This window comes from Hetaerina americana, unplaced genomic scaffold (genome assembly GCF_022747635.1).
Source record: "Hetaerina americana unplaced genomic scaffold, ioHetAmer1.1.p SCAF_142, whole genome shotgun sequence".
Taxonomy (NCBI): Eukaryota; Metazoa; Arthropoda; class Insecta; order Odonata; family Calopterygidae; genus Hetaerina; species Hetaerina americana.
In genome coordinates this window covers 452,501-460,000 of record NW_027286537.1, presented here as the reverse complement: position 1 = coordinate 460,000, position 7,500 = coordinate 452,501, and the positions used below count along the sequence as shown (strand labels likewise).

At 54.1% G+C, this 7,500-nt stretch overlaps 2 non-coding genes and 1 pseudogene across 2 annotated transcripts; all 3 read right to left on the bottom strand.

The window, feature by feature from the left end:
- Positions 1 to 4,094, bottom strand: part of LOC139686569 (large subunit ribosomal RNA) — a 7,858-nt pseudogene extending 3,764 nt beyond the window's left edge.
- A 224-nt stretch (positions 4,095 to 4,318) lies between these two features.
- Positions 4,319 to 4,473, bottom strand: LOC139686587 (5.8S ribosomal RNA). Its single transcript, XR_011700473.1, has one exon. It is a non-coding gene; the product is annotated as a 5.8S ribosomal RNA (ribosomal RNA).
- Positions 4,474 to 4,676: 203 nt separating this feature from the next.
- LOC139686498 (small subunit ribosomal RNA) lies at positions 4,677 to 6,541 on the bottom strand. The gene has a single exon (XR_011700402.1). It is a non-coding gene; the product is annotated as a small subunit ribosomal RNA (ribosomal RNA).
- Positions 6,542 to 7,500: the final 959 nt, after the last annotated feature.

The following is a 7,500-nucleotide window of genomic DNA, read 5'->3' as shown; positions in this document are numbered from 1 at the left end:
GATCAGCAAGCCACTGCAGATCTTTCCTTTCTCCTCTGATTTCCTCCACGGAGTGATCAGTGGGAGGGTCGCAAGAGAAGATGGGCTGCCAGTAGTTCTTCATTGCCTCGAGAGTTGGCATGTCTGCCTTTACTCGGCCGTCCAGGATTATTTTGGCGGCTCTGCCCATGTTCTTTTTGAAGAGTTTTTGGGTGGCTGCATAGTCCCTCCGCCTCTTGCGCCACCGCGCCATCTTACTACTAGCGGGGCTGCTTTTATATCTCTTCGGCGAGGTTGATTTTATTGGGAATACTTCATCTATCCATTTTAGATCCTCAGGGTCTTTGACTTCTCCTCTTAATACGGCTTCGGCGATCTTGACTAGGTCAGGCGCCTTGTGCGATGTAATGTTCCGTATGTTGGGGAGGAGATTTTCAATAGCTCTATGGAATACATTCACCTTAGTCATATCCGAGGTGGCAGTTTTTCTTCCTCCAGAATTATCAGCAGCTGGTGTCTGTGGCATAAGTAACTGCTGAGGGGTTGGTTTTGCAACTGGGAGTTCAGATGTTTTCGAGTTCTCACTGGGCCGAAGTTCGGCAATTAGTTGAGACACGCGCTCCCGGTACTCGGGTTTCTTCCGAGCCCCCTTTATGGCTTCAAGGCTTCTGCCTTGGAGAACCATCTTGTCTAGTAGGTACTTATTGATGTTTTTAGTAGAACCATCAAGTAATGCTTGAGCTTCTGCTGCTGCCATCAGCTCCGTCTCCTCCTCGCTCCAGCGCTTCTTCTTCCAGGGTAGATCGATGTTTATATTAGCTTCATCAGGGTGTCTCTGCCTCCGATGCACTCCAAGGCCGATCTTAGAGTTGAATAAGCGTTGGCAGTCAGGACATGTGAATTGGACGATAGGATTTATCGAGGAGTCTTCCGCTGCATTAACTCGGTCCCTCTGGCGATTAACCTCAGTACCGGCAGTCCGAGGCTCTGCCGGTTGGGCCCCACCGGGGTCCCCAAATCTACTCTGATTTCTCGGACCTGAGGTTTGTTTAGATCTCGGCGGGCTGGCAACCCACCGTGACCCGGGGTTTTACCCCCTGTACCTCCCTACTGAAGTTTTATCGTGCTCTAGCCACCTTCAGGTACGAAGGCAGGGCAGGTCGCTTGGGGGGGCTGCCCCCTCGTGGCTAGATGACCGGAATCTTCTGGTCGCACCAAAAGCCATCCCCGTTAGCCACCTGTTCAGCACAGGTGTTGCCCGACTCTCACGACGTGGACGTGGGGATTGGCATATGGGATTCTGAGGCTCTCCCCCCAGTTAGACTGGTTGGTTCCTCAGCCCCTTAAGAGAGTCATAGTTACTCCCGCCGTTTACCCGCGCTTGCTTGAATTTCTTCACTTTGACATTCAGAGCACTGGGCAGAAATCACATTGCGTCAACACCCGCTGGGGCCATCGCAATGCTTTGTTTTAATTAGACAGTCGGATTCCCCCGGTCCGTGCCAGTTCTGAGCCAGTCGTTGAATGGCGGCCGAAGAGTGGCGCGCGGGCGGTGGCCCCAAATGGCACGAACGACGTACCACGGGGTCGCCACGCGCGTCCTCGCAGCAAGGAAGGTCCGCGGGAGGCCAAGGCACGGGACCGAACTCGGATCCACGGCGCGCGAACGCACCGATTCTCCTCGCCCAGGCCCGGCACGTCAGCTATCAACCCGCTTCCCGACCAAGCCCGACACGCCCCGACCCTCAGAGCCAATCCTTATCCCGAAGTTACGGATCCGATTTGCCGACTTCCCTTACCTACATTATTCTATCGACTAGAGGCTCTTCACCTTGGAGACCTGCTGCGGATATGGGTACGAGCCGGCGCGACACCTCCACGTGACCCTCTCCCGGATTTTCAAGGTCCGTCGGGAAATCACGGGCACCGCCGCAACTGCGGTGCTCTTCGCGTTCCAAACCCTATCTCCCTGCGAGAGGATTCCAGGGAACTCGAACGCTCATGCAGAAAAGAAAACTCTTTCCGTGGCTCCCGACGACGTCTCCGGGCTCTTTTAGGTTACCCTGACGAACCCCTTGTGAGGGCCCGACAAACAACGGTTCCGCTGCCGGGTTCCGGAATAGGAACCGGATTCCCTTTCGCCCGACCGATGGATCATTTTGCTTATGAAAATTTTTTCTATCGCCGTTAGCTTCGGATTTCTCCTAGGGCTTAGGATCGACTGACTCGTGTGCAACGGCTGTTCACACGAAACCCTTCTCCACATCAGTCCTCCAGGGCCTCGCTGGAGTATTTGCTACTACCACCAAGATCTGCACCGACGGCGGCTCCAGGCAGGCTCGAGCCCAGACCCTTCTGCGCACGCCGCCGCGACCCTCCTACTCGTCGCCGCGTCAAGCGGCACTCGACTCGGAGCCGAGTCCGCCCTGCGGCGACGGCCGGGTATAGGCACGACGCTTCAGCGCCATCCATTTTCAGGGCTAGTTGCTTCGGCAGGTGAGTTATTACACACTCCTTAGCGGATTCCGACTTCCATGGCCACCGTCCTGCTGTCTTAAGCAACCAACACCTTTCATGGTTTCCCATGAGCGTCGATTCGGGCGCCTTAACCCGTCGTTTGGTTCATCCCACAGCGCCAGTTCTGCTTACCAAAAGTGGCCCACTATGCACTCCGATCCCAGGGGCCCCCGAGGGGACCCCGTCTCCGGCTTCGATAAATCGAGCAAGCCGGAGTTCTCACCCATTTAAAGTTTGAGAATAGGTTGAAGCCGTTTCGGCCCCAAGGCCTCTAATCATTCGCTTTACCGGATGAGACTCTCCTCCGAGCGCAAGCTATCCTGAGGGAAACTTCGGAGGGAACCAGCTACTAGATGGTTCGATTAGTCTTTCGCCCCTATACCCAGCTCCGACGATCGATTTGCACGTCAGAATCGCTACGGACCTCCATCAGGGTTTCCCCTGACTTCGTCCTGGCCAGGCATAGTTCACCATCTTTCGGGTCCCAACGTGTGCGCTCTGGGTGCGCCTCCCCTCGCAATGAGGGATCAGACGCCCCTGGGGTGCGGGGACCGACGCCCGCCGGAGCGAGCGAACGACCCCGTCCTCCCTCGGCCGCCGGAACGGCGGCCTTCACTTTCATTGCGCCTATGGGTTTAGCGGAGCGTGTCCGACCCAACGACTCGCGCGCATGTTAGACTCCTTGGTCCGTGTTTCAAGACGGGTCGGGTGGACCATCCAAGCCGTAGCGTCGCGGACTCGAAACTTTCGACGCCGTCCGAGGACACCTCACGGTTCGCGGACAGCCCCACGGTGGGAAAGGGATCGGACCGGGTCCGGAACCCTAACCCCCGAGGGTGCTCGCGGAGGGCCGGACGCCTTGCGGCGCGTCGACTTTCGCTTCCTACCGTCGGACATCCGGCCTGGGATCCCGGGGTCCTTTTCCGCTCGAGAGCGGGCGGGACTCCACCCGGGCCCTTGGGGCCGGCGTCCGACGGGTCGCGACGTCCTACTCGGGGAGAAGTGCGTCACACCGACGACGAACATTCGAGGGCCACCGGGTGACGCGCCTGTGACGGGGGTCACCCCCCGCCCGCCGGCGCGCCATCCGTCAAGCGACCCTCGCCCGTCGCCGGCGAGACCTGAATCTCCCCTTTCGAAATTTCGGGTACCACCCGTTTACTCCCAAACGGTTTCACGTACTCTTGAACTCTCTCTTCAAAGTGCTTTTCAACTTTCCCTCACGGTACTTGTTCGCTATCGGTCTCGTGGCCGTATTCAGTCTTAGGTGGAGTTTACCACCGACTTTGGGCTGCACTCTCAAGCAACCCGACTCTGAGGAGCGCCCCTCCCGGGAGGCAAGCGCGGAGGTCGCACGGGCCTGGCACCCTCTCCGGGCCGTGGCCCCGTTCAAGAGGGACTTGGACTCTCCGGCGCCCCTCGGGAAATTGGACGCTCCCAAACGCCACAGCGCTCGGCGCCCCGCGGGGGGCGCGAGCTTTGGCCCTGGAGTCGATCCCTGTTCGCTCGCCGTTACTAAGGGAATCCTGGTTAGTTTCTTTTCCTCCGCTTATTAATATGCTTAAATTCAGCGGGTGGTCTCACCTGCTCTGAGGTCGGCCCAAATGATATAGTTGCCCGTGGAGAGGGAGTAATAACCGAGCCCCCACCGATCCGCAGGCGAACGCCGTCAAAAAATAACGAAGCGTCTCACCTCGACCGGCGGGGACGGGTCTCGCCCAATCTCCCGCAGAGCCCCCTATCAATCCGGGCGACGATCCATCCCAGCGAGGGATGCTCGTCGCCCCAGTACGCAAACGTTTCCGTTCGCGAACTGAATTGCCGGCCCTCAGCCAGGCGTAGCCCGGGAACAAAATCCGAGGGCTGCAATGTGCGTTCGAAACGTCGATGTTCATGTGTCCTGCAGTTCACAATTCGACGCGCAGTTAGCTGCGTTCTTCATCGATCCACGAGCCGAGTGATCCACCGTTTAGAATTTCTTTCTTTCATTTCATTTTATGTAAAAAATTCGTTTCATCGAAACATACAAACTGGGAATTTTTTCCCTTCTTTGCGAGCGAGTTGGGCGTGTGTCTTTTAAAGCCGGCTTTTGAAAGCCGGGCACCCGACTGCTCGCCTTCTTTGTCCCTTTTTCTCTTCACCAATTCGTTCCAAAGCTACGATTTTATAATCGAAAGCTGTAATGATCCTTCCGCAGGTTCACCTACGGAAACCTTGTTACGACTTTTACTTCCTCTAAATGATCAAGTTTGGCCATCTTTCCAGCAACATCGGCGCCACCGGTGTTGAGGCGGCGAGCGCCGCGCACCAGTCCGAAGGCCTCACTAAATCATTCAATCGGTAGTAGCGACGGGCGGTGTGTACAAAGGGCAGGGACGTAATCAACGCGAGCTTATGACTCGCGCTTACTGGGAATTCCTCGTTCATGGGAAACAATTGCAAGCCCCAATCCCTAGCACGAAGGAGGTTCAGCGGGTTACCCGGGCCTTTCGGCCAGGGAGGACACGCTGATTCCTTCAGTGTAGCGCGCGTGCGGCCCAGAACATCTAAGGGCATCACAGACCTGTTATTGCTCAATCTCGTGCGGCTAGGAGCCGCCTGTCCCTCTAAGAAGATAGCTACGTCGGAAGCATAATAGATTCCGACGCCTAGTTAGCAGGCCAGAGTCTCGTTCGTTATCGGAATTAACCAGACAAATCGCTCCACCAACTAAGAACGGCCATGCACCACCACCCACCGAATCAAGAAAGAGCTCTTATTCTGTCAATCCTACCGGTGTCTGGGCCTGGTGAGGTTTCCCGTGTTGAGTCAAATTAAGCCGCAGGCTCCACTCCTGGTGGTGCCCTTCCGTCAATTCCTTTAAGTTTGAGCTTTGCAACCATACTTCCCCCGGAACCCAAGAGCTTTGGTTTCCCGGAAGCTGCCCGCCGAGTCATAGAAGGAACTTCGGCGGATGGCTAGCTGGCATCGTTTATGGTTAGAACTAGGGCGGTATCTGATCGCCTTCGAACCTCTAACTTTCGTTCTTGATCAACGAAAACGTTCTTGGCAAATGCTTTCGCATCGGTTCGTCTTGCGACGATCCAAGAATTTCACCTCTAACGTCGCAATACGAATGCCCCCGTCCGTCCCTATTAATCATTACCTCGAGTTCTGAAAACCAACAAAATGGAACCGAGGTCCTATTCCATTATTCCATGCACACAGTATTCAGGCGACCAACGGCCTGCTTTGAGCACTCTAATTTGTTCAAAGTAAACGTGCCGGCCCACCAAGGCACTCGGTGAAGAGGACCAAAGAAGGATAACGGAGCCTCGCGGACCCCACCGGCAGGACGTCCGGACCGGCCAGTTGAGCACCGACAAGCGGCGAACCGACCGTCCGAGACACACCTCCGACTACGAGCTTTTTAACCGCAACAACTTTAATATACGCTATTGGAGCTGGAATTACCGCGGCTGCTGGCACCAGACTTGCCCTCCAATAGATCCTCGTTAAAGGATTTAAAGTGTTCTCATTCCGATTACGGGGCCTCGGATGAGTCCCGTATCGTTATTTTTCGTCACTACCTCCCCGTTCCGGGAGTGGGTAATTTGCGCGCCTGCTGCCTTCCTTGGATGTGGTAGCCGTTTCTCAGGCTCCCTCTCCGGGATCGAACCCTGATTCCCCGTCACCCGTTACAACCATGGTAGGCGCAGAACCTACCATCGAAAGTTGATAAGGCAGACATTTGAAAGATGCGTCGCCGGCGCTCAGACCGTGCGATCAGCCAAAAGTTATTCAGAGTCACCAAGGCAACGGACGGAAGACCGACCGATTGGTTTTGTTCTAATAAAAGCACCCCTTCCATCACTGGTCGAGGCACGAGTTTCATGTATTAGCTCTAGAATTACCACAGTTATCCATGTAAGTGTGGGTAAGATCCAAGGAACCATAACTGATTTAATGAGCCATTCGCGGTTTCGCCTTAAAGCGGTTAGTACTGAGACATGCATGGCTTAATCTTTGAGACAAGCATATGACTACTGGCAGGATCAACCAGGGAGCTTGCATGGGCTATGTTCCCGGCGGAATCACCCACCGGGACCACGCTTAGCTCGATTTTCTCGCGAGGAGAACGTTCAATTTTCACCGACTCCGAGCCCACTCGACACCGGGAATCGACCGGGGGTTTCCCGGCAACCCGCATGGCGTCGGTATTTGCCCGAAAATTTATACTTTCGTGTTCCAAATCCAAAAGGGACTAGGTAGAGGTGGGCGAGATCCGAAGAGACCGAGAACCAACCCCGAATCACTTCCTCGCCATTTGCTGACCGGTTGGACTCGCCAATGCGATACTCCACATATAAGTCAAAATCATTTTGGGATCCCCTTGGACATTGCTCAGAATGGCGCAATCGCCGGTGTTTTTCGGAGATTCTGGGCAAAAAGACTGGTCCAAAACGCCGATTTTTTGCGGGACTTAGAAAATTTTCGACCATTTTCCAAAGATTACGTTCTCTCTGCATGTCCTTCCCAGTTTACCCTTACTTCTTACTTTATTATTATTAATCGGCACTTAGAAAATTTTTCCAAGTAATTTATTCGTTTTCAGCGAATAATTTGCGCATTAAATTCGCTTCACTTGCGGATTTTTTCCCGGAAGAATTGCAAAAATCGTTACATCAGTTACAAACCAAGTCAACCTTTCAACATATATATATCGTTACTTAACACTTAATTCATTTTCCTCGACATTATAAGCCAGGCATGGAAATATCCCCTTCCCTCGCCCATATTTCGCAATATCCAAAAAAAAAAACAATTTTTAATCGTTTGTTTGGACTTGTACGTTCCCTTCATTGCCTTTATTTAATAAAAAGGTAGTGATATCCTCATGGAAACGGCTTTCATGTAAAGGAATAATAGCCGTTCTTATTATTGACCGTGTTAGTCACCGTGGACAGATGGGATTCGCTCCGGATAAGTCGGTTCTCAACCAGCCATAACATTTACTCCGCGTTG